The sequence below is a fragment of the Medicago sativa genome, chromosome 4 (assembly GCF_051527215.1).
Source record: "Medicago sativa cultivar Bolivia chromosome 4, Bolivia_mono, whole genome shotgun sequence".
In the NCBI taxonomy this organism is placed as follows: Eukaryota; Viridiplantae; Streptophyta; class Magnoliopsida; order Fabales; family Fabaceae; genus Medicago; species Medicago sativa.
In genome coordinates, this window is record NC_140752.1 from 24,449,926 (window position 1) to 24,475,801 (window position 25,876).

Sequence of the window (25,876 nt, forward strand, 5' to 3'; positions counted from 1 at the left end):
TGTCTGATTTGATAGCTGATGAGGATCGAGTTTGGGATGTCGATAAGATTGAATCCTTATTCCCAGATGATATGGTGCAAGCTATTCTCGATACACCATTGTTTGCTGAAGTTCAGAATGATAGAATATTGTGGATGATGGAACGTAACGGGAGGTATACTGTCAAGACTGGTTATAAACTAGCTATGATGGAGTTGCTACATACTGATCGATTCCATGTTGAAGGAGAGTGGCAAAGAATTTGGAAGGTGAATTCCCCTCATAAAGCTCGTAATTTGTTATGGATAATTTGCAGGGGATGTGTTCCGACGCGTCTCCGATTACAATCACGACATGTACAATGTGAGGTGATCTGTCCTGGTGTGATACTGTTGTTGAGGATGATTGGCATGCTTTTATGGGTTGTACGGTGGCACGTGAGAGTTGGTATTGGGCAGGACTTTCGACTGTGCGGCAATCGCGAGTTGGAACTATGAGCAATTTGGCAGATTTTGTTTTTGATATATGTCGCTCAGAAAGCTGAGACATTGCTGGTCGGGTGGCTTTACTTCTTTGGCAAATTTGGGCTGCACGTAATGATGTCATTTGGAATGATGCTCATCATACATCAACAAGCATTGGGAGGATGGCACTAGATGCATGGCATCAATGGCAAGAGGTTCATAAACAGCCCTCACTACCGGTTGTACAACACGGGCATAATAGAGTGCAAGGCAACAACTCAGTTTGGGAGAAACCGAGCGAGACGTGGTTGAAGTGCAATGTGGATGCCGCGTTCCATGACCGTAACCATATTACAACTTTTGCGTGTTGTGTTAGAGACTCTCGCGGGCAATTTATTCGGGCTCAAACGAAATGGCAGCGGGCAAATATGACAGTTTTGGAGGGGGAGGCAGTAGCCTTACTCGAGGCCCTTCACTTTACTGATGCAAACAGATGGGACCGGGTTGTCTTCGAGTCCGACTCATCTACTCTAGTGCAAGCTTTATAGTCTCGGGGTCATGGTGATTCAGAATTTTGTGCTATTGTTTCTAGCATTATTTATCAGTTAGCTCTACATTCCAACTTCGAGGTGAAGTTTATTAGGAAACAAGCGAACATGGTTGCTCATACTTTAGCTAGGGCGGCCTGTTCTTGGGCTAGTCACCGTATTTTTGATTCTTATCCTTCTTGTATTGAACATTGGTTGATTAATGATAATAGTTAATTTTGCTTCGGTCAGAAAAACAAGAGAAACCATATTTTTGTGATATAATTTTTTAAATAAACTCTTAAAAGAAAAGTACAAAAGTGCTCTAAATTGAAGAAAAAAATAAATACAAAAATGAACTATTTCACAAACCTTTATATAAATATATGTTATTTTTTTTTTTGGTTGGTAAAAGTAGTGGATGACTGACAAACTACTTAATAGTTTATAGTTGATGTCTAATAGCAGATAGATGATAAATGAATAGAAGTGTTTAATAAAATTAACAATTCAACTAGATAATAAATGTAAAATGACATAAAAAAATTATTAATTTATGATAATATATACTAAATTAGTATTTTAGATATTTAAAATTAAACATTTGGTCAAAAAAATATTTAAAATTAAACATAACCATAAAATATATCCAATACATATATGAAGAAAAAAAAAATTAAATGTAAGAACACGTTTTTTGCTCCCGTTAAAAAAACATATTTTCTATTAAAAATGTACGAACTATTTTTTCTTTTTTTTGAAGAAGATAGTAGTGGCGGAAAGACAAAATAGAAGGGGATTCAGTTACAAGTTACAACGACCATCCTGAAAAATTAAAAGCAAAATGAGCCAGAATAATAAGTAACTGCTCTCTAAATAATAAGTAACTCCATAGGATTAAGCCATCACATATGATAGTTAATCGAACAATAGAATAATCCCTTCCCACTAATATCAATGTTTAATTATTGGAAAGCTTGCCTTACATCGGAACTTTTCTTCCGTTCATTCAAATATTAGTTTGATTTATATTGGATGCAACGATACCTTCTATGAAAATCAGAATTTCTCAGTTGTTTTTCATTACTTGGCAGTGTTTACACAATTGTCTTTGTGGTTTTAACTTTTTCATCACAAGCTAGGACATTCAAGTTTGGCAAGGTTAATTAACGGTAACCTACGTAGCATGGAAACTTTAGATTGAAGGTGTGTTTAGGTGTCTGACATCGACATGACACTGATACATGCGATCACATTCAATTACTATTTTTCTCAAATTACGATCAATGTCATCATGTCAATGTCACGTCCTTGTGTGTCACTGCTTCATAGCCTATAATTGTATTTTTATGATCAGCTTAGCAACGGAATTGAATGGGAAAAAAATATAGGACATCGGGACATTGAACAATGTAGTTAAATTTTTCAGTAAATCTCCATTGCTTCTGTGTTCAGTTTGAGATATCACCCATAGTTTATAGTTAGTTACAGGATCAGGACCTATTTAAAATGACTGGAAAGTTGAAGTCCTAGCATAAAGTGGATCAAATGAGATTTCATGATTTCTAGTACTTGGGTGTATGGAACACTGAATAATTTTGAGGTTTGGTAACTTAATTTACACATAAACTCAAGATTTCATCAAAAGAAATCAATATTTCAAAAACGATTTATATCTAAAATAGATACACTGATAAATGTAACCCCCTCAGAACTACAAAATTATTCAATTACATTATCATCATCTACGTAGAAACTTATTTAGTGTCCACATCAATGGTCATTGCCTTCCCCTCTGAAGTCGAGATAGTTGCTGGAGTTGCAGGCTCGGAAAACTGGACCCCTTGTTTGAGTAGCAACACTAGAGTCTGCCTCCATAGTACAAGCTTTTAAGGTTATTGCAATGTAAAACAATTTTTTTGGATAAAGGTGAAGCCTGATTATAGAGAATATGATACATAACCTTGAAACCAGAAAATTATAGTTACATCTTCAAAAAACTAGGCAAAGCATTGAGGGGCATAATTAATTGTAAAAACCTGAGTGGATATACAAACCTCTTCCAGCTTGCCGCTTGTTTCCCGGACTTCAGCAACAATAACATCAGAGTCGATGTTTCTGTTTACTTCAGGACTACCCTTTTATTCCAACAAGATAATGTTCCGTGCAATGATTGAGTCAAATGATCTCCTCAACGTGTTTATATCCCCAAAGTTCTAATCTGCAGAGAGCAATATGGTGTACATGCATGACAAATATATATTATTAGTAAAAAGAGTTCTAATATGATTAAGCCTCCATGTTTTTTTGTTATGATAATCTTATAACATTTGTGAATGGTAAGAGTTCACATTTCATCATCAGTCATTGTTCCATAAGGCAGATCCATCTGAATGTCCCATGGTTGATTCATCGTGGTTCCCCAAGTTCCACTTCAGAACAATATTCAGCATGTAGAGGCTGTTTGGGAGGAGGAGCGCACCCATCATTGATGGAGGGACATCAGGTGTAGGGTCATGCCCATAGTGAACCTACCTGCATATCTATAAAAGAGCCAAAAAAAAAAAAAACGAGCGCAACTCAAACTTATGACAAACATAACCAAAATTTGATTCTTATAAGCTATATAGTCTTAAATCCCCTCTCAATGATGTTACTGTTATTCAACGCCTCCAATTCAGTCAAATTTGATATAATATTGGGTGGGAGCTCTTATAGTCGATACTGATTGAAATCAAGTGTCTTGAGTCGAGTTAATGCCCCTATTTTTGGCTTGGCAACTTGATTATCGAATAACTAACAAAGTTAAGAAATTTAAATTTGTTAAAGCTTCTATTTCTTCCATGTTTTCCAAAACACATAGACATAGACATAGACAACGACCTTCCGAAACCAAATAGAAGTGGGAAAATTTACATAGTTTGAATTTTGGTTATAACATTCCCTCAGAAAGTATTTGGAATTCCTAGAGATAGAATATTATTTTTTAACACAAAACAACTTCAAATATGGGCAGTTTAAATCGAGGAAACACATTGATATCTGATTAATTCTAGACGACTTTATAGGAGTTTCTTAGAGAATCATTTGTCCACCATTTCACCAAGACATGTTTGTCTTTACATGCAAATAAAGACAAACATGTCGTTATGAAATGACCGATAAATGATTCTCTCAGAAACCATTCACAAATCACCTAGAATAAATGTGATATCTACCTATTTTTGGAGCATTTTGTGTTTAACAATTATACTTTATTCTAGAAATTCCAAGTGTTTTCTTGGAGGGGATGTTAAAGCTAAAAGTGTTGTGCTTCACCAAATTCAACTTGTGTCAATTTCCTACTTCTATTTGGTCCCTTTCGGAACTTAGGTCACTGTCCTTGTTTTTGTGTTTTGGAAAATACGGATGAAATATGAGCTTTGACAATTTTACAATTTCTTAGCTTCTTTAGTTCTTCGTTGATCACATTGCCAATACACTTGATTGCAATAATCAATCTGGACTACAAGAGATCCCACCCAATATTATATAAAACTTGACTGAGCTAAAGGAGTTGAAATGTAGTAACCTCATTGAATTGAGTGGAGAATTAAGAGTATAACATCTAAGAATGAAAATGCTAAGCTTGCTGAGTTTGAGCAATTATCCAAGTTCACAGCTATAAGTTTAAAAGTTCAAATTGATGATTTTCCAAAAGACTTGTAATTGATGCTTAAGAAGTTAGGTAGTTTCAAAATTCAAATTGGAAGTTATAGTAACAACCTTTATTTTGGAACCTTGAATACCTTGACACTCAATTATACCAATGTACACTTGGAGGAACTTGATGGTGAATGATTTCCTTTGCTGAAAATTCTTTGTATCAAGTTAGATTCGACGATGAAACACGTAGTTGACTTTATGGAAAGGCATTAAGGTCAGGTGTCCTTTCCCAACCGGGAAGAGTTAAAAATTTACGGTGTTTTACAGTTGGAGGAGATACATTATATTGGGCTCTATATCTATATGAGATACAATTGGAAAGCTCACCATCATAAATGAGCAAATATCTTGCTTGACAATAGGCTCAATAGTTAACTCTGTTACTTTTGAACCAATAGAATTGAGAATATACATTATAATGGGGTTGAATGAATCTTGCTGAAATTTAAAAGAAGAAATAGAATGATAATTATAAATTATTAATCAAATCATATAATAAAATGAGTGAACCACTGAATTAGATTAAAAGTAATTAAAACCAAATGTTGTAGATATGTAAACAAAACAACACAGCACACAGAGGAAAGGCTTCTAAACATTGTTTCGATTATGATTGTTTTGGTAACTAGAAAAAAAATCACTTTTTTTTCAAAACCAAATCACTATGAAGAAGAAAAAAAATGATATAATATGACAACAAGGTATCTAAACATTGTTTTGATTATAATTTATACCCACACATTCCAGGTTAACAAATAACACATAAATCATGATATGAATGTGAAGAAACAGTGATATAATTGATCTCTTTGGAATGTTATCCATTTTATTTATATTTTAGAACTATTTATTATCTTAGTCAATAATTAATTGTTCATCAATAGAACTTCAGTCACATAATAATGGTTAAATAAAGCAGAGAGATTTGAACACTTACGAAATCATCATATATACCGGAAACAACCATAATCTATCTCTTAAAAATGAAAGATTACTGTGAAAAGGTAGAGAAAGAGCACAATATGAAGCTCACAGTTTCTGTTGTGCTCTTCCCTTTCACTATTGTACTGTGCTCACAAAATAGCACAGAAGATTATGAGAAGGAACTGTGACTAACTCTCACCCTCTATTGAAGGCTCTGGATGAGATGTATTGTTCTCAAAATCAAAGTTTCTAACGAACATTAATCTTAGATGGCATGGCAAACACACGGGTAGCAATACAAGTAAAAAAATATCACTACAAACAAATTATCACTATTAAAAATCATCACTTTTTAAAATAATACCAGAGAAAAGTTACAAAATTTTCATAAAAAATCAATTTGTAAGAAAAAATCACTTGTGTAAAAAAATCAAATCTAGAACGAACAAACAAACAATAGCACTACAAAAACATTGCAGCTAGCATTTCAAAAAACTATGATGTGAATAAACCAAGGGAACATAAAGGGGTAATATAATAGTAAAGTTTGGTTTGGTTTAAATCATATGAAAACTCAAATCAAATAAAAGCAACAAAGGTAAGGAAGGAGAGCATAATTGGAATAGTTTGTTAATTTCAATCTAGAGATATATATATAAAAGGAGAAACACAATAGAGAGGTTAAGTCAATAACTGAAGGCCATTGAATTCAATCGTGAAATAAAAGAAAATCAGCAAATAAAAAAGGGGCAAGTTTTTTTTTTTTTTGCCATTCTTCTGCTCCTTTACCTTGTTTATATACTAGTACATATCATGTGTTTGGTAGAGGGAGAGTCTTGTTTCTTCTCATGTTAGTAAAGGACAAACAAACAGAGTAGTTGAGAAACCAGAACAGAAAATGAGTTTTTGATGTAGTGTTTGTTTGGTATCGAACGGAACACATGTGATAGACAATAGATATAAGTGAGAAGGGAGGGAAAGTATGAGAAAAATGGTTGAAAAGGAGAATGTACACACATAAACAAAACAAGCATCCAATGCCATGACCCATGTGCCTATTGAAATTCAAAAGAAGGACAAATGAGATGAGAACAAGTTTTAGCAATCAAAGTGTTATGGTGATAGTTCCTTTCCACATGACATGCTAAAAATATATTTGGGACCAAATTAACTACTCACTATATCACTAATGATAGATACTATTTTCACAAACAAGTTTTAATTGAACTTCCTGTCATGAAAAAAGTTTTAATAGAACATATACATGGTCCCTCATGAAAATGGTTATCTTTAATTTTTTAAATAGGAAATATCACATTGTTTCACACACGCATCATCTACCCCCGAGTCTGCTTGCCTGCAGACATACATTCTCGATGTTTTCTTTTGCATGGAACACCTCTCCTTGATTAAACTTCTTTGAAAGCTTGCATGTTCTGTGTTAATTTCGATTCTGGTGACAGAAAGGTTGTTCATCTGTCTCTCTATTGGTGTTAGCTATGCTACCAGCTGGAAGGTGCACCCTCATCCCATGGAAAAAGCCATGAACCAGATGCTGTCGAAACTTGAAACCATAGTTTCTAAAATTTTCACAAATATTTCTTCTCTGAAATCAGCTTATATTCAGCTGCAAGCAACTCATAATACTCCCAAAGCTAGTGTGTGTTTCTCCTCAAGATTCATGTTTAGCTGCAGCCTGCAGAAATTCAAGAACAAGAGCTTCCTGAAAACATACAAGATCAGGGTTAAGAAATTTCAATCTGAAATTCAGAATAAAGATTCAGGGACCCATCAACTGGAAAAGCAGATTAAGGAGGCTAGTCAAAAGAGGGCAAAACTAGAAAATAATCTGAAGCGTAAAGGTTTGTCGACAAAAGAATCAGAAGATGGAAATGGATTTTCCCTGTTGATCTAACTCCAAATCTCTTTACATCTTCTGTGGAAGCAGCTGCGGAAGCAATTCATGATTTTTCTAAACCTTTGATCAACATGATGAAAGCAGCTGGGTGGGATCATGATCCTATACTGCCAACTCAATTGAACCGAATGTTGTTTATGCGAGAAGAGCTCATAAGAAATATGCATTCGAGTCTTAAATATGCCAATAACTCCTTTTTATCAAGCTTTTCTAAAACTAGCAAACTCAATTTGGCCTTTACACAAATTGCCGTATTCTCTTTAGCCAAATGTCAAGGTATTTCAGGTTAAGGGAGGGAGTGAGTTTTCCGATGTTTACATGGAAAACTTGATCAAGAATCTGATAATGGATCAAGAATCAACATAGAACTCAAACATGTCATGCAAAACTGATAACATTAAAATAAACATAGCTCTCAAGTACAAAGTTGTTTAATTACATTACCATCCTCACTTAAACTGAGGATTCCAAAAACGTATCTTTCCACATAAGTAAAGAAAAACAAGAAAAGAGCACAAACTAAAAATGGTACAAAGGACAAAATACTGTTTCTTCCTTGAGCTTTATGAAAGAATTTTCCCTATGAAAATCATATGATTGAATTAGTAGAAACTTAGTGTCCACATCAATTGCCATTGCTCCTCCTCTGAAGCAGAGGTAGTTGCTGGAGCTGCAGGCCCAGCAAACTGTGTTGCAGTCGACTTTGATGTGCTGGCTAATGGACCCCTAGTTTGATCAGAAACACTAAAGTTTACTTCCATAGCAGAAGCTCTAAGAGGTGATACTGGCTGCACCTCCACATCCAGATAAGCTGCTTTTAAACCTTGCCGGCACCCATCAACAGACGTTACACACTCAACTGTGAATGGCAGATTGAGAGCAAACAATTCCAGCTTTCTTGTTTTGGACTTGTCGTCTCCAACAAAGGATACATCTGAAAGATTTAAATTCAAATACTCAAATGCTTGATTAAACTATTTGCAAGATGGATCGTGCAAGGTCAACAATCACGAATGTGTAGGGAAAGTGAAAAAAATAACACACACACACAAACATGTGAATGGCTTTTAGTAAGTTTGTTTTGTCTTGGCCGGGCCCATTACATTGTAAAACAAATTTTTTTTTTGGATAAATATAAAACCGGATTATAAAGAATATGATATGAAACCTTGAAACCAAAAAATTATAGATACATCTTCAATGACTACTGTTAACTACGTTTTTCGAAGTTAGGCAAAGCATTGAGGGGCATAATAAACCACAAAAACCTGGGTGGATATACAAACCTCATCTCGCTTGTCGCTTGTTTCCCGAACTTAAGCAACCATAGCATCAGGGTCATTGTTTTTGTTTACATCGAAAAACAACCCTTTAATCCAACAAGACAATGTTCCTTGTAGTGATTGAGCCGATAGCCCGAACGTCCAGTTATAATTATTCGGTGAAATTAATTTGTTTTCTACAAAATGGTCTCCTAAGCTCTATGCTGCAGAGAACAATACGGTGTACATGCAAGCCAAATACAGATTATTAGTGAAAAGAAGCCTCAATATTATTTTGGTTATGCTAACCAAATAACTTTTATTTTTTTTAAATGAAAGGGAAAATTAGCATATGACCAAACATATGTGTAAATACCATTCTCGTTCAAGTTCCTTCGCACGTCCATTGACCCATAGAAAAATAAGCCAGTGTTTATAAAGCAGGACAATAAGAGCGTGCATTTCATCATCAGTCATTGTTCCATAAGGCAGCTCCATGTGAATGTCTCACAGTCATTGTTCCATAAGTGAAATTCCAGAGGTAAAAACCATACCATTGTGTGGCAAGTATCAAGAAAAAAGCAGTCTCCTAAATTAATGCCAGTATGAAGAGAAATGATTCGTCTAAAATGAACCTGCCGAGAAAAAGATCACAAATGCACATCAAGAAAGGCTAAATAAAAAAGATCATACCAATTTTCAAATTAGTTGAAAACCACATGTCTTAGAATGCCAGCTCAAACCAATACATAGTGAATAAGTTAGAAATGAAACTAGAGAAACTAAATAATAACAAGCAAATAAAATATTGTTTTGTCATTAACCTTATCACACGCTACAAGGGAACCGGTCTGGCATAGACAATCTTCTTTCATCAGTCAGTCACAGTATTGCCTCACCTGAGAACCATCTTTGGATTTGTACTGAAAGAACACATTGTAAACAAGCGAATTAGATTAAAATATATAAATGCCATAGTGTGCTAAAACAAGAGAAATTTGGGTGTATGGCCTATTAAAGTAAGCAATGAATTTGAACCTCAGCGGCTATAGCAGTCTTCCTTGCAGTCGGTCAGATGAAATAAATCCAAAAGTTCTTCACCAGTTTTAGATATTTGAATCTCCCTAAACAGTTTCTTATTCAATAAAGCCTCAAGATCCTTCATATCCTTGTCATATGTTTTGGTTTCTGTTCACTGATGCATTTGGTCACAATGGGAGTCTATACATCGATGGAATACCTATGTGCAGCCAACATTCCCATTAGTCTTGGTTCTTTCCTAGGTCCACCACCAGAAAACATTGGTTGTAACCGTCACATGTGAAGGTCACCATGTGGCATCCACATATCAGACATAGGCCTCAACTGGCCTATCCATCACAGCCATAACACCATTCACATTTGCACTACTGGTAGCAATTTGTTGCTGATGTTGTGCAGTTTCAGCAAATTCTCTCTAAAATTACGAGTCCTGTCTATATTCAAAACCATAATTGTTGTTTTTCCACTTAGAACAAACACTTCCAATTCAACGACACCATTATCATCGGCCATTGCAGTTTTGATGTTTAAGTTTGAGGTTTCAAGGTTTAGCACACTCTAAAACAATCATCACTCATAAAGATGGACATGTGAAGGTATGATTTCCAGCATAAAAGAAATTTGAGGTTCAATAAAGCTATAAAAGTTAAGAGTGTTTAAGGCAATAAAGTCAAATTTTGGAGGAGATTAATCAAGGAAATCACAGTCGAACAAAAGAGATACTTGAAGATTGGAGCAGAAAGTGACTACAGAAAAAAGAAGTACATGCTCCAAGCTTCCACTCTAATTAGCTAACACAACCAAACTATAAGCTTATATATATTAACCTAAACCAACAAACCAACCTATAAGCTTCAATTTCTTCTTATCTTTGAAAATGACTAGCTGATTCCCGTACTTCGCTCCGAATCATCCTTTCATATCTGTGACTGTTACTTTCATGGTCGTCAAGATTTCTGAGTTGAAAATCCTCTTTGACAATATGAACATTTAAAATCTAGGTGAAAGATTTCATAATGGCGATACAAAAGCTCTATGGTTTCGACGATGCGGTAACATACAAGGCAATAGAACACCATGGTGGATGCTGATAGAATTTTTTTTTTACGCTTGAATTGCAAAAACTATGTCGGATATATTTCTTATGAACAATTGTATTACAAAATATTTAATCTAAATTATCAATAACTTCCTGCCTAAAGGGCCATTAGGCCGAGACATATAGTCATATACACTAAATTAGTCAACAAAACATAGTTTATGCTCATAAAAGCCTAAGAAACCCACCTCAAGATAGGAGAGAAAAGGGAAGAACACAAATTACATTTTGTTAATTTTTACTTAAATTGAAGGATTTGGGTGGGAGATTGGAGTGGGTGAGCTTTAAGGATCAAGAATGATTTACGAAAATGCCACCCTCTTCATCCTAGTATTTACCATTTTGCCACTTGTAGTCATTATGTCCAAAGTGTCCTTCGTTCTCATTGGAAGTGACTAAATTAACCCTTATTATCTACATTAAATTAATTTTCTACTCTTACATATTTATTTTTATAGCTTAGGTAAAATGGAATATTACGATAAGCAAGATTTCTAAACATTGTTTTGATTATTATTATGATTAAAACCCACACATTCTAAGTAGCACTTAGAAATCATGGTATAATTGTGAAGAACACTTAGAAAACATGGTAAGATTGTAAAGAAACAAAAATATAGCTGGGTTTGCTATATTATATATGTAAAGTCCATTTTATTTATATTTTAGAACTATTAATTTAAACAAATTTATAATCTTAATCGATAGTAATTAATTGTTCATCAATAAAACTTAACTCACACAATAATGGTTAAAAAAAATCAAAAAATCTAGAACAAACAAAGAGACAAATGTGTTTGTTTCAAGGTTTATAATATGATTCCCGATAATGTGAGATTGAAAATGCAACATTCTCATATTTGTTTTAAATTTTGAAAATTTGTTTCAATTAATGTTATATTTCAGGAATATTATTTACACATGATTTGTTATATTGTCGTTATTCTCATGGTTAAAGGATGTGAATCAAACATTCTCAGAGGAATTGTGTAAAAAAAAACATTTTCATGGGAATATAACTCAACTTGCTATAAACACATGATAGGAATGTTATTTCCAAAAATATTATTAGTTCTGAAATATCATTCCAAGAAATGTAATTTCTTACGTTGAAACAAACACACCCAAAGAAAATAAGTTGAAGAATAAGTGAGTTGTGAGCACTGAATATCAATAATAAATACAAACACAAAACCTAAAAAGTTAATCAATCAATGCCAAAGACAATATCAACTAAACAATTTTTACATTATCCTCTTTTGTTTTTTTGAGAGATTTTACATTATCCTCTCAACATCCTTTGAATTAGGATTAGCTTCCTTTTGGCAGCCTTCGATTGCAAATCGATATTTAGATGAGACAAGAAGACAGAAAGATTGTGGAATCTTAAATGATTTGGTTTGAAAATTGAAGGAAGAGTGAAAAATATGAGTTAAGATCTTCTCCATTTACAATTGTCTCCATTTTCTTCATTTGGAGAGATAAAGACACAAAAATTCTTAAAAAAATATAAAGTAATTAATGATGATGAGATTTTAATTAAAATCTCCACTATCTCTTTTTTGTGTTTATCTCTCTCCAAATTGTATTATCCATTTATTTTGACAAATAAAGAGGATTCTAACTCGAAAAATATAGAGTATAGTAAAAATGCTTTGGTGTCATGGAAAAGTGCGATCCCAATTTCTTCTCTATTACTCCATTAGAATCAATCAATTACATGGAAGCTTAATGATACATGGAAAGATCAATGGCTCATATTATGATTTTTTTTTTTGTTTCTGTAGAAACCATATTTTTGTGATATAATTTTTTAAATAACTCTTATTAAAAGAAAAGTACAAAAGTGCTATAAATTGCTCAATAAAAAAAGTGCTATAAATTGAAGAAAAAAATAAATACAAAAATATATATTCCACAAACCTTTATATAAATATATGTTAAATTCTTTTTGGTAAAAGAAGTCGATGACCGGCAAACTACTTAATAACTTATGGCTAATGTCTAATAATAGATAACTTATACTTGATATCTTATAGCAAATAGATGATAAACCAATAGAAGTGTTTGATAAAATCAACAATTCAACTGGTTAATAAATGTAAAATGACATAAAAAAACGTTATTAATTCATGATAAAATATAACCAAAATAGTATTTTAGATATTTAAAATTAAACATTAGGAGTAGGAGATGGTTCACAAACTTTATTTTGGTAGGATCAATGGATTGATGGGGTGGTGTTGAAGTGTAGATTTAGTCGTCTTTTTATTTAGCTGTTAATAAAATGACAACGGTGGCTGAAATGTATTCTCTTGGATGGGGAGGGGAAGGTGAAGTGTGGAAGGGGAAACGTCGATTGTTAGCTTGGGAAGAAGAGCATGTTAGGGAGTGTAGTGATATTTTAACAAATATTGTTTTACAGACTAACATTCCTGACATGTGGCTTTGGCATTTACATGTTTCCAAAAAAATACAATGTTACAAGTGCTTATAACTATGATGCCGTTAGTTAACGTCTTGGCAGCAGACCACTCTAATGCAATTTGGAATAAGGATGTTCCTCTTAAGGTCAATTTATTAGCCTAGCATTCGTTGCGTAAAGAACCGTTTTCAATCTAATGTGGTTTCAAGTGAGAAATGCTCGGGTGTTTCATCAACAAGAGAACTCTTTAAAAACTCTTCTTGACAAAATTAAGTTTCAATCTTACTAGTGGCTGAAAGCGAATCAGATTAATTTCGCTTCTACTTATTACATGTGATGGCTTAATCCTTTAGCTTGTTCGGGAATGACTTTGTAATCAGGGCACTTTAGCCTTTTTTGATTTCACATTTCTTTTGGTGTTTGATGTAATTTGTTACTTGGTTGGCTGATTTTTCAGCACTCCTTATGTTGGATTTTCCAAGCTTTTGAGTTAATATATGTCATTTTAACTTCTTAAAACAAATTAAACATTGGCTCAAAAAAATATTTAAAATTAGACATAACCATACAATATATTCAATACATACATGAAAATTATAAAAAAAAAAAAAAAAGAAATTAAAGTAAGAACACGTTTTTTGCTCCGGTTAAAAAACATATTTTCTATTAAATGTACGAACTATTTTTTCTTTTTTGAAGAAAGGTAACTGAACTAGGGATGACAATGGGTACCCAATAGGTAGGGTACTATAGTACCCTTCCCCATACCCGCTTTTGTAATAAATACCCGTACCCGAGCCCGTACCTTCATGGGTAACAACTTTAGTGCCCTTCCCCATACCCTGTGGGGACCTAAGTGTCCATACCCGTATCCATTATCCGCACTTTAATTATAAAAAGACAATAAAAAACTTCACAATTGAAATAAAACTATGGTCCAATTTTTTTTAAAGCAACTCATAAAATAGTAGAAATCGTAGTATTTAACCAAATAAAAATATATCCAAAATATTTCTCAAAAATTAAAATAAAAACATTCAAAATACATATAAAAAAGTGCATGCTAAAATAAACATCAAATTGATTTAAATCATAAATTTGTAGCTCGTGAGCTTATGAAGGTAAGGATGAAACGATTACCGTATTAGTTTTTAGGTTTAGGTTTATCCTTAAATAACTAAATAAATTAAATAATTGTACACAAAAAATAAATAAAATATTTATAATATTGTATAAATATGTATATGCGGGTTGCGGGGCTGGGTAGTATAGTGCCCTCACCCGCATCCATACTCATCCAAATTTGTGGGTAATTACCCAGACCCAAGCCCATACCCTTAAAAAAGAGGTTTTACCCTACCTCTTGCGGGTAAATTTTGCGGGTGTCCATTGGGTCTGTGTCCAATTGTCATCCCTAAACTGAACTTCCTGGTCATTCTCTAGGGATGGCAATTGGACTCAGATCCTTTGGGCACCCGCAAAAAATATCCGCTATGGGTAGGGTAAAACCCCGCTTTCATGGGTCCAGGGTTGGGTATGGATAATTACCCGCAAATTTGAATGGGTATGAGCACGGGTATGTGCATTGTACTACCGAGCCCCGCAACCCGCATATATGTATTTATACAATATAATATATAATTTATTTATTTTTGGTGTACAATTAATTAATTTATTTAACTATTTAAGTCTAACCCTAAACCTAAAACAACTTAATAAAAACTTTAGTAACAATTTATTATGACTTTAACATGCAACTACAACTTTTTAACGTATAATTAATGTAATGTATCTATTTTTTTTCTTTCGAGAAATATTTTAGATGTTTTTTTATTTGGCTAAATACTACGATTCATATTATTTTGTGAGTTGATTTAAAAAAATTTGGATCATAGTTTTATTTCAATTGTAGTGTTTTTTATTATCTTTTCATGGCTAAAGTGCGGGTAATAGGTGTGGGTATGAGCACTTAAGTACCCATAAGGTATAGAGAAGAGCACTAAAGTTGTTGTCCACGAGGGTACGGACACGGGTATGGGCATTTTTTACAAATGCGGGTATGGGGATGGGTACTATAGTACACTACCCATTAGGTACCCATTGCCATCCCTGACATTCTCACACTATACTAGTGGCGGAAAGACAAAATGGAAGGGGAATCAGTTACAACAACCATCCTACAAAATTAAAAGCAAAATGAGCCAGAATAAAATCTCACTATAAGAGAAACACAAGCCAGAAAAGACCCAATAAACTGCTCTCTAAAGTAACTCCATAACATTAGAGAGGATTAAGCCATCAGCCCATCACATATGATAGTTAATCGAACATTGGAATAATCCCTTTACACTAATGTCAATGTTTAATTATTGGAAAGCTTGCCTTACATCGGAACTTTTCTTCCATTCATTCAAATATTAATTTGATTTATATTGGATGCAACGATACCTTCCATGAAAATCAGAATTTCTCAGTTGTTTTTCATTGCTTGGCAGTGTTTACACAATTGTCTTTGTGGTTTAACTTTTTCAACACAAGCTAGGACATTCAAGTTTGGCAAAGGTTAATTAATGGTAACCAAGGTAGCATGGACACTTTAGATTGAAGATGTGTCAGGTGTCCCTGACACAGACGTGACACTGATACACGCAATCACATTCAATTATACGATTTTAAGGTTATTGCAATGTAAAACAATTTTTTTGGATAAAGATGAAGCCTGATTATAGAGAATATGATACATAACCTTGAAACCAGAAAACTATAGTTACATCGTCAATTAACTATAAAAACCTGGGTGGATGTACAAACCTCATCTCCCTTGCCGCTTGTTTCCCGGACTTCAGCAACAATAACATCAGTGTCAAGGTTTCTGTTTACTTCAGGACTACCCTTTATTCCAACAAGATAATGTTACATGCATGCCAAATACAGATTATTAGTAAAAAGAGTTCTAATATGATTAAGTCAACATGTTTTTTTTAGGGTTAATTATGTTTCTAGTCCCTATAAAATAGCGACCTTGTAAGTTTAGTCCCTACTTAATTTTAATAGCATTTTTAGTCCCTATAAAAAAAAATTTACTTATAATTTTAGTCCCTGCTAAAACAAAGTTTGATTAATTATCCTTAAACTCTTAAATTTTTGAACGATTTTTTTGAGACAAGATTAGAACACTATGAAAGGTTCGTTTACTAAAATTTAGAATTTTCTGACATGAAATGAATTAAATATGAATTTTTTAAAACGACAAAAGTTAAAGATAAAAAGTAATAAAATCTGGATGTAGAAATCAAATTTTGCGATAATTTTTTGCGGACGAACTTTTAGTAATGTTCTAAACATGTCTGCAAAAAATTGTTCAAAAATTTAAGAGTTTAAGCATAAATTAAACAAATTTGAATTGAGTAGGGACTAATACTCAGTGCAGAAAAACAAAATTAGGGACTAAAAATGCTATTAAAATTAAGTAGGGACTAAACTTACAAGGTCGCTATTTTATAGGGACTAGAAACATAATTAACCCTTTTTTTTATGCTAATCTGATAACATTTTTTTAAGGCTTAATTACTCTTTTGGTACCTTAACTTATTTTTTGGTTTCGTTTTGGTCCCTTAAGTTATTAACGCTACAATTTGGTCCCTTAACTTACTTTTTGGTTTCGTTTTAGTCCCTTAACTATTAAAAGTTTCGTTTTGGTCCCTTAACTTATTTTTTGGTTTCGTTTTGGTCCCTTAACTTATTTTTTGGTTTCGTTTTGGTCCCTTAACTCTAATACATTCATCCTAACGTAAAGGACCAAAGTGGTTGATGGAGGAAGAGTTAAGGGACCAAAACGAAAGCAAAAAATAAGTTAAGGGACCAAAACGAAACCAAAAAATAAGTTAAGGGCCAAAACGAAACTTTTAATAGTTAAGGGACCAAAACGAAACAAAAAAGTAACTTAAGGGACCAAATTGTAACGTTAATAACTTATGGGACCAAAATGTAACCAACAAATAACTTAAGGGACCAAATCATTAATTAAGCCTTTTTTTTAAAATGAAAGTGAAAATTAGCATATGACCAAACACATGTGCAAATGCCATTCTCGTCCAAGTTCCATTGCACGTCCATCAAGCAATGATTCGTCTAAAATGAACCTGCCAAGAAAAGGATCAAAATGGACATAAAAAAAAGGCTAAATAAAAATGATCATACCAAATTTTAAAGTTTGATTAGTTGAAAACCGCATGTCTTAGTATGTCAGCTCAAGCCAATATATAGTGAATAAGTTAGAAATGAAATCAGAGAAACAAAATAACAAGCAAACAAAATATTGTTGTAATTAACCTTATCACATGCTACAAAGGAACCGGTCAGGCGTCGACAATCTTCTTTCGTCGTCAGTCACAACATTGCCTCACCTGAAAGCCTATCTTTAGTTAATGAAATCCTCCACCACTTAGTTCATGAACATTTTAAACATTAATTTCGTCAAGTAAAAGCAAGGTTTCAGCTCTTTTTATTAGTTCATCCAAGTGTACATTAGTACTATTGAGTGCCAGTCTATTCAAGGTTCCAAAATCAAGGTTGTTACTCTAATTTCCAATTTGAATTTGAAAATTCTCCAACTTTTTAAACATCAATTGTCAATCTCTTGAAAATCATCAATTTGAACTCAATAAATGTCAACTTGGACAATTGCTAAAAATCAGTATTTTTATTCTCAAAAGATTTACTCTTAAATCCCCACTCAACGAGTTTACTGTTATTCAACTCCTCCAAATCAATAAAGCTTGATATAATATTGGGTGAGATCTCTTGTAGTCGATATTGATTGCAATCAAATTTGTCAAAGCTCCCATTTCCATCCATGCTTTCCAAAACAGAACGACACAAGGACAATGACTTCCAATAGTGATGAAAGGGAAGTGAGAAAATTTGCATAGGTTGAATTTGGTTAACCACTTTTAGTTTTAACATCTTCTCAAAGAAAGTATTTGAAATTTTTAGAAATAGAGTAGAATTTTAGAACATCAAAAACTCTAAACATGGGTGTCTAAGGAAGCACATTAATATCACAATTATTCAATATGGTTTTATAGGAGTTTATTGTAAAATCATATGTCCATCAATTCACAAAGACACTTTTCTTTACATGCAAATAAAGACAAACATGTCTTTGTGAAATGACCGATAAATGATTCTCTAAGAAACCGCTCACAATTTATCTTGAATAACTGTGATATCAATGTGCTTCCTCATAAATTATATTACCCATTTTTGGAGCTTTTTGTAATCATCAATTCTACTTTATTTTCAGAAAATTTTAAATACTTTTTTTGAGGGGATGTGTTAAAACAAAAATTGTTGTTTTGTCAAAAAAAAACTAAAATTGTTGTGTTTAACCAAAGTCAACTCATACCAATTTTCTTATTTTCTTTGTCCCTATCGGAACCAATTCAAATAAGGCGTTAACTCATCTCAAGACTCTTGATGCAGTCAATCTGGACTAAAAGAGATCTCACCCAATATTGTATCCGTTGAACGTGAGGAGTTGAAGTGCAATAACATCATTGACTTGAGTGGGGATTTAAGAATATAGCTCTTGAGAATGTAAACACTAAAGGTTGAGTTTGGGCAATTGTCCAAATTGACAACTCTTGAGTTAAAAATTCAGATCGATCATTTTCAAGAGGCTTGTAATTGAATTTAGGGTTAATTATGTTTCTAGTCCCTATAAAATAGCGACCTTGTAAGTTTAGTCCTTACTTAATTTTAATAGCATTTTTAGTCCCTATAAAAAAAATTTACTTATAATTTTAGTCCCTGCTAAAACAAAGTTTGATTAATTATCCTTAAACTCTTAAATTTTTAAACGATTTTTTTGAGACAAGATTAGAACACTATGAAAGGTTCGTTTACTAAAATTTAGAATTTTCTGACATGAAATGAATTAAATATGAATTTTTTAAAACGACAAAAGTTAAAGATAAAAAGTAATAAAATCTGGATGTAGAAATCAAATTTTGCGATAATTTTTTGCAGAGGAACTTTTAGTAATGTTCTAAACATGTCTGCAAAAAATTGTTCAAAAATTTAAGAGTTTAAGCATAAATTAAACAAATTTGAATTGAGTAGGGACTAATACTCGGTGCAGAAAAACAAAATTAGGGACTAAAAATGCTATTAAAATTAAGTAAGGACTAAACTTATAAGGTCGCTATTTTATAGGGACTAGAAACATAATTAACCCTTGAATTTAAGAAGTTTGAGAGTTTCAAAATTGAAATAGGAAGTTATTTTATTAATGACCTTTATTTTAGAACCTTGAATATAATGACCTCAATCGTACTTATGTACACTTGGAGAACGAGAACTAATAAAAAGAGTTGAAGTATTGTTTTTACTTGACGTAATTATGTTCATGAACTCAATGGTGAAAGATTTCCTTTGCTAAAAATTCTTTGTATCAAGTTAGATTGTGAAACACATAGTTGACTCTAGACATTTGAGTTAGTAATTTACGGTGCCATAAAGTTTGAGGAGATTTGTTTTGGTCTTTGCACCTAATTCGTTTGGAAAGCTCACCGCCATAAATGAACAAATATCTTGCTTGTTTGAGATGTGTAAACAAAATAACACAATACATAGGGAAAAACCAGAGATAATAACTGAATCACTAAAGAAGAAAGGTTTCTAAACATTGTTTTGATTATAATTAAAACACAACCATTCCATGTTTTCTAAAAATTGTTTTCATAAGCAGGAAAAAAATCACTTTTTTTAATAACCAAATCATTATAAAGAAGAAAGAAAGAAAGAAGGTGTCTAAAAATTGTTTTGATTATGATTTAAATCATGGTATGAATGTGAAGAAATTTGCTAAACTTGGAATGTGTGGGTTTAAATCATAATGAAAGGGAACAGAAACATTCCAAGTTTATGCAAGGTTTCTTAAGAAGGATTAGTGTGCTGGTACCTCAAGCAACCAAGCAAGCAGAGATGAAGGAAGCAAATGTGACAAAAATATCATGAAGTGAAGTGGAAAAAAATGTGACAAAAAACATTCAAAGCCAAAAACTTAAATAAAAAAATAAAAAAAAAATATCTCCTAAGAAAGAAACAGCTAGGTAGCTTGCTTAGATGAATGAAATAGAAATGGAAGGAAGAGAAGAGAAGAGAAGAGTTGTAATGGAATAGTAAAGTTGGTTTGGTTTGCAACATTTTTATGTGCCTTATTTGTGGGCCCGAGTGTGGACTGTGTGAGTCCAGTGGAGGAAAGTACCATGTGGAGGTCTTGTCGCTTGTGTAACTGATATTGCAGACAGGTTTGTTTTGTTTGAACTCTGTGGCTGGCTGCTTGAGAGATGTCTTTCTTATCTGGTTGCACTTCATCGACATTATGGCAAAGTTCACATATATTAGTTGGTATTTATTTTATATCAATTAATATAAGGTGTTTTTAAGAAATTCACATATACACATGAATATGTAGACAAAATTATACAACATATCTTTTATCTTAGTTGTACCACATATATTTGTTTTGTCCATGCTTCTAGCATTTTATTTTTCATGTTGGTATATTTTAATTCTCATGAACATCTTTTAAATATTTGAGTTGTAACATTACTCCTAATTTCTATTTGGTGTGCAATATGTTTTTATTTATGATTAGGCATCTTTTTCTATTGAATGCATTCCAAATCAATTGCCGGTGCATTTTATAGCATGTAGTGTTTATTACTTGATATTTCTCTTTTGTAGTGTTCTGCTTGATATGGTATTTAAGTCATGAGATTCTCCTACCTATTGGACTAGTCTTTTGGGTTGGACTCTCCTCATGGGTTTAAATTCTAACAACCCTTAGGAATGATTAAAAATGAAACTGAAGTTGATAGGTAAATGAAACTGAAGTTGATAGGTAATGAAATTTTAAAGTTTTGAACTAAAAATTGTACCCTCTTCGTTCGATATGTACGACGTATGGATCAAAACATGTTTTAAGGATTTTTAAATATTTTTGACAAAGCAATTTTGGATTGATACATGTATTTATGGATTAATCCATAATGAACAAAACTGACAAATCTAAATTTGTTTGAATCAATGAAAATAGTTTAAAATAAATGTCATTTTTATTTTTTATCTTTACTATCAATGATATCATATAAGTAAGGGCCTCCGAGAAGTGCAGGGGTTGAAAAGAACCAATTTTACTCTACTTAAAATAAAAACGTGCTAAAGTTAGCGCTTGCTCGCCTTTGTTGGTGTGGTAATTGTCCTAGGACAATGAGTAATGACCTGCTCGACGTGGGTTAGAAGATGCTGGCAAAATAGGTGAGTATTGATCTCAATTATATCATACTCCATCCGAAATGAAATATAAGCAAAAGTTAAAATATCTCTCATTTTGGTTGTTTTTTTCCTCGATAAAAAAAAAACATTTTTACCATTTTTTACATTTTTTTTTTCATTTATTACATTTTTTTGGATTTAATTTTCTTCTGAGTTGAATTTGAATCCCCTTTCTTTCGTGCCAGATACTACCGAACCGAGTTTTTCAAGGATGAAGAGAGAAATTTTCAAGCAAGTGACTTCTTGGAAGAAAGGCGATTTTGAAACCCCTTTAAAAGCTCAATATTCATCTCATAAATCATTTTTATTTTTTTGTTTGAATCGTTTTCAATTTGTAGGGATTTCGTTTAATCCACTGAAAATGAAGTTTTTTTTTTTTATTACACTATATGATAGTTTATTCTATCATCACATGTCTCTCTTATGTATTTTTTTTCTTTTTTACAATTGTCTCTCTTATGTTAATGATCAAAAGAGATTATTTATACCTTAAAACGTGTAAAACAAAAAGTTTGACCAACAATATTACTTCACACACCACTTCACTCAACTAAGAAAAACAAGCTTCTTAAAATGGGAATTTACTCCAAATCAGAATTAATAATTTCCTCGTTTCTCACAAGGTGGACAATCAATCCTATGTATGGATCTAATGATTATCTATTATATTCTACATCATGGTACTATAATGCATGCTTATCTAACACAATAACACCGATGCTAATATGAGATTTTTGACCGACTAACCCTTATTAAAGTTTTAGGAGTAATAGTCATTTTGGTCCCAACATGTATAACGAGTAGTCACAATGGTCCTTCAATGTATCAAAATATCAAAATAGTCCATGATCGTGTACTTAGTTTGTCAAAATAATCTCTAATAATAAAATGCTTCATTAATATTGTCATATCAGTTCTTCAGTATAAGTACTTACTTATTGTCATATCAATCCTTATACGTACCTATTATCATTTCAATCCCTATATGAAAAGAATTATTGCAAGTATTGAGAGATTATTTTAGCGTCATGAACTATTTTGATAAAGAGAGTGCACAATTAAACACTAATTTAAAATTTTGATACATTGAAGGACTATTGTGATTACTCATTACACATTAAGCGACCAAAGAAACTATATTATACCTCATTTTATTTTTTTATGATAATTTTCTCTTCTTGCTTAGCGCAACTCATTGCACGTATAATGGACAATTACAGCAAAGAAAAGAAACAAAATAGCTTCTTAAAATGGGAATTTACTCCAAATCAGAATTAATAATTTCCTCGTTTCTCACAAGGTGGACAATCTTTCCTATGTATGGATCTAATGATTATCTATTATATTCTACATCATGGTACTATAATGCATGCTTATCTAACACAATAACACCGATGCTAATATTAGATTTTTGACCGACTAACTCTTAATAAAGTTTTAGGAGTAATAGTCACTTTGGTCCTAAAATATATAACGAGTAGTCACAATGGTCCTTCAATGTATCAAAATAGTCCATGATCGTGTACTTGGTTTGTCAAAATAATCTCTAATAATAAAATACTTCATTAATATTGTCATATCAGTTCTTCAATATACTTACTTATTGTCATATCAATCCTTATATGTACTTACTTATTATCATTTCAATCCCTATATGAAAGGAATTATTGCAAGTATTGAGAGATTATTTTAGCGTCATGAACTATTTTGATAAATATAGTGCACTATTAAACACTAATTTAAAATTTTGATACATTGAAGGACTATCGTGATTACTCATTACACATTAAACACTTATTATCTATTATTACTATTTTTTTTTATGATAGTCATATTGTTTCTCTTCTTGCTTAGCGCAACTCATTGCACGTATAATGGACTTTAATAAACGTAACAAGGGACAACTACAGCAAAGAAAAGAAACAAAATAGCTAAGCATAAATTGCATGTGGGGATTTGACCAAAATAATTATGCAATGTGGGAACTCTCTATATAAGCAACAAACCCCATTAGCATTTTCATCAAATTTAAGCTTTGGAAATTCTCTTCTTCCATCATATCACATTAACCAACCAAAGTTCAATTGTAACACAAAATGGCACAAACATTCATTCTCACATCACTAGTCATTTTCCTCTCATTCTTCATAGAGTCCTCCTTAGCCAAAAATAACTCTCAAACAATAAACTACATAGAGTCATCTTGCAATGGTACCCTCTACCCTAATCTATGCATTCGTTGCCTTAACAAATTTTCCAGTTCAACCATAAATGGACCTCAACACTTAGCTCAAGTTGCCTTATCCGTTAGCCTATCAAGAGCATTGCAAACAAGAGGATACCTTTTGAATGTGGCCAAGGAACTCAAAGCTATTGATCATAACAACAATAGGATGTACCTAACCGTCCAAGATTGTGTGAATCAAATCAATGATAGTGTTGATCAACTTAGTCAAGCCATCAAAGAACTAAAAAGGTTGAACAAATTTAACACCATCATTAATGATAAAGTGTTGTGGCACATAAGTAACGTTGAGACATGGGTGAGTACTGCCTTAACAGACGCTAGTAGTTGTGTACAATCGTTCCCTGGTCATAGGATGAGCAAAAGAGTTGCGACGATTAAGGTGAAGGCGAAGAATGTTGCAGAAGTTACTAGTAACGCACTTGCTTTGTTTCAAAGTTATGCTACAAGGTATCGGCAAGCAGCTAGAATTTCCAAGAAGCCATGAAAAACTTCAATCATACTTTTTTTTATCACCCTTTGTTTGTCCATGTATATATGATACATGTTTTTTCTTTGGGTGGTTTTACATAGTTATTTATCTAGTGTAATATTATTGATGTAATATTATTTATGTTGATAAATATTTATCCTCTCAAAAAACAATGTTAATAAATACTTATGCTGGTTTAATTTTATTATTCAGTAATTTCATTCGTTGGTAAATGAAAAAATATTATTCCTAGTACTTCTTAGCCACTTTAATTTGAAGAAGTTTAAAATAAAAGAAAATAAATCGTATTATAAAGACTTCTTGTATGTTAATCTACAATTAGAGTGAAAGATGAGATAGAGCGATATATATATATATATATATATATATAGAGAGAGAGAGAGAGAGAGAGAGAGAGAGAGAGAGAGAGAGAGAGTGTGATGGGGGATAAAGGACTTTCGAAATGGGAGGTTGAGCGAGGATGTGATCCCGGTGTGGTGGCTACTTCCATGGCCTGAACAAGATTACAATGTCGGCATATGGATTTTATAGTAAGGAGAGTTAGATAACTAGAGATAGATATGGGTAGACCTACAAAAACTATAAAAAAATTACTATGAATGTTTTAGAGATAAATGAATTAGAGATAGACATGATTTTTGATTGAACTCTGACGCCGTAAGATTCATGTATCTAATTCTACTTAGTAAGATATGACTTGATTGTTGTTAATATATTCATACATCTTTAAATTTTATACATTGATTCAATACCTTAGTTTCTCAATCTCTCTTCCTATCACATCAACAAATATCATATTTATTACATCAGTTGTATCTATTTCTCTTTAAAGGTGTCAAAGTTTTTTATGTCTTTATCAATATTGTTTCCTATTTTTACTGGTATGTGGATCATCCTCTCAAAAACACTAGTTTAGACGAGCTTTTTTTCAACAAAAAGAAAAACTAGTTTGGACCATTTTAAACATTACATGCATAATCATGACTAAAATTAGAAGTGAAATAGGATAAATGAAATCACCAAATGATAATTTTATGAATAAACGTAGTCTAGACTATAGTGATCAAGACTAGTATTAGCAAAAAAAAAAGTGATTAAGATTAGATTCACTAAAATATTGATTTGCCATAAGTGCTATTTTTTCATCCCTAACTAGAGAAGATTGATGGCTCCAGAACAACTGAGGTAGCATAAGGAAGCTTAAATCACATGTTGCAATGTAAAGCATTGTTCTATATTGAGCAAGAAGGAGCCAATCAGTCCACTACTTCATATTCAGTCCATTGCTACGGATAAAAAGTGTTGTCTAAAAGGGTTGCCTTAACCTTCAACAATGCTTTTTTCACAATTGTGGTCTAAGGCGTTATCTTTTCTTTTGACAACGGTTTTATTGCATATAGTCAAATGCAACAAACTGAAACCGTTGTCTTTAAACATTCTAACAACACATT

The 25,876-nt window shown here is 32.4% G+C and overlaps 3 pseudogenes across 2 annotated transcripts; 2 read left to right on the forward strand and 1 right to left on the reverse strand.

The window, feature by feature from the left end:
* Nucleotides 1-6,580: 6,580 nt before the first annotated feature.
* Nucleotides 6,581-10,436, reverse strand: LOC146927178 (N(6)-adenosine-methyltransferase MT-A70-like; annotated as a pseudogene). Its single transcript, XR_015007942.1, has 5 exons — nt 9,818-10,436; nt 9,679-9,702; nt 9,334-9,414; nt 8,804-8,976; nt 6,581-8,451 (listed from the first exon to the last, which is right to left on the reverse strand). The product of XR_015007942.1 is annotated as a N(6)-adenosine-methyltransferase MT-A70-like (transcript).
* Nucleotides 7,131-7,707, forward strand: LOC146927179 (uncharacterized; annotated as a pseudogene).
* Nucleotides 10,437-23,732: 13,296 nt separating the features above from the next.
* On the forward strand, nt 23,733-24,589 carry LOC146927180 (pectinesterase inhibitor 9 pseudogene; annotated as a pseudogene). Its single transcript, XR_015005604.1, has one exon. The product of XR_015005604.1 is annotated as a pectinesterase inhibitor 9 pseudogene (transcript).
* The last annotated feature ends 1,287 nt before the right edge of the window (nt 24,590-25,876 follow it).